Below are 1,984 nucleotides of genomic sequence, written 5' to 3'. Positions count from 1 at the left end.
CGACAGTCAGGAACTACGATACAGACCAGATGGGGCAATTTTTGCACACTGCGTGGGTGCATGCGTATCACCCAATAGGTCACGCCACATTGCAACAGGTGCATTATGGCGTCAGCAACGCTGTACCAATTCTTGTGTCACGTGTCTGGTGCTCTTTTCTGTCGGCATTATTATTAATATAGTACTGATCACTTTTCACATTTTCTACAATAACGCTATGTTTCGAAGCAATTCAAATTTTGCGAATAAAAATTACTCGTTCTTTAAAAAAGATTCATTAAAAATGAGAAATTTTAGCACTGCAGCAATGACTAAATGATGTTTCAGTTCTTTACCTTTAATTAGTAAAAAATAAAAACACCTTTTATAGCCGAGACCAAGCAAATAGAAAAAATACCGGTTACCCAGAACTAAAATACCGGCATCGGTTTTAGCCGGTCTGTTTTTCCCACCCCTATATATAACCCTGTCTCGCTCGTTACTTAACTAATGAGTCCAGGGTGGCTAGTCACTCTGGAAATATTTAGGACTTCCTGCAAAATTTTATTTTAAATTTCTCCCTGCATGAGTTCGTCAGTGCCTGGGTGCTAAAGCTTCATGCCTTTCAGAACGGCAGCAGTTCATTCCAGTAAAAGTTGTAGACAAGGTACGGAGGTCTTCAGCGCTCTGCTGAATGCGCTGGTGTACCCATGCCACAGATTTAACACCTGCATCTACATCTGTGTCTGTCTGTGTGTGTCTGTCTGTGCGTGTCTGTCTGCGCGTGTCTGTCTGCGCGTGTCTGACTGTGCCTGTCTGTCTGTGCGTGTTTGTCTGTGTGTGTCTGTCTGTGTGTGTCTGTCTGTGCGTGCCTGTCTGTGCGTGTCTGTCTGTGCGTGTCTGTGTATTGAACCGAGGACATAGAAACGACAGAGAAGGTTCGGCCCGCCGTAGCCCTCAGTGGTTCACAACCCCACAACAGGCCACAGCAGTCCACCCACCCCACCGCCGACCCACACCGAACCCAGGATTACTGTGCAAAAAATGGCTCTGAGCACTATGGGACATAACTTCTGAGGTCATCAGTCCCCTAGAACTTAGAACTACTTAAACCTAACTAACCTAAGGACATCACACAAATCCATACCCGAGGTAGGATTCGAACCTGCGAACGTAGCGGTCGCGCGGTTCCAGACTGTAGCGCCTAGAACCGCTAGGCCACACCGGCCGGCGATTCTGATTTCTCTGGATCTATGCACCCAAACTGCGTGAAAATGTAATCACATATCAGTTGTAGTATAATATATTTGTCCAATGAATACCCGTTTATCATCTGCATTTGTTCTTGGTGTAGCATTTTTAATGGTCAGTAGTGTATTTTCCATTCGGAGGAGACCGTTGTAGGTTGAAATTTCGTGAAAATATCTCACCACGACATAAAAAGCGTTTATAAAAGTTTGCAGTACGTCGCGTCACGCAGTTCGCAAATATTGAAGAAAAGACATTTTTTAACGTTTAACGCCAAAGCTGCTATTTAATCCTGGCTTACTACTTCTGAAGCAACGGCCTTGCCGCAGTGGATACACCGGTTCCCGTGAGATCACCGAAGTTAAGCGCTCTCGGGCGTGGTCGGCACTTGGATGGGTGACCATCCAGGACGCCATGCGTTGTTGCCATTTTTCGGGGTGCACTCAGCCTCGTGATGCCAATTGAGGAGCTACTCGACCGAATGGTAGCGGCTTCGATCAAGAATGCCATCATAACGACCGGGAGAGCAGTGTGCTGATCCCACGCCCCTCCTATCCGCATCCTCCACTGAGGGTGACACGGCGGTCGGACGGCCCCGGTAGGCCACTCCTGGCCTGAAGACGGCGAGCTTTTACTACTTCTGAGCTTTGCCCGTATTCACAAGCCACCTATTAAAGAGCACAAAATTTGCACTGGTTACAGTGTGTGGCTGTGCCGAATATGGATAATAAAGGTATCACCGATAATGTGAAAGTAC

General features: G+C 46.9%; 1 pseudogene; it reads left to right on the top strand.

The window, feature by feature from the left end:
* The first annotated feature begins 1,537 nt into the window (after positions 1-1,537).
* On the top strand, positions 1,538-1,655 carry LOC124717468 (annotated as a pseudogene).
* The last annotated feature ends 329 nt before the right edge of the window (positions 1,656-1,984 follow it).

The sequence above is a fragment of the Schistocerca piceifrons genome, chromosome 9, assembly GCF_021461385.2.
Source record: "Schistocerca piceifrons isolate TAMUIC-IGC-003096 chromosome 9, iqSchPice1.1, whole genome shotgun sequence".
NCBI classification, from domain to species: domain Eukaryota; kingdom Metazoa; phylum Arthropoda; class Insecta; order Orthoptera; family Acrididae; genus Schistocerca; species Schistocerca piceifrons.
The sequence above is the reverse complement of the archived record's forward strand: the minus strand, read 5'-3'. Positions and strand labels throughout refer to the sequence as shown.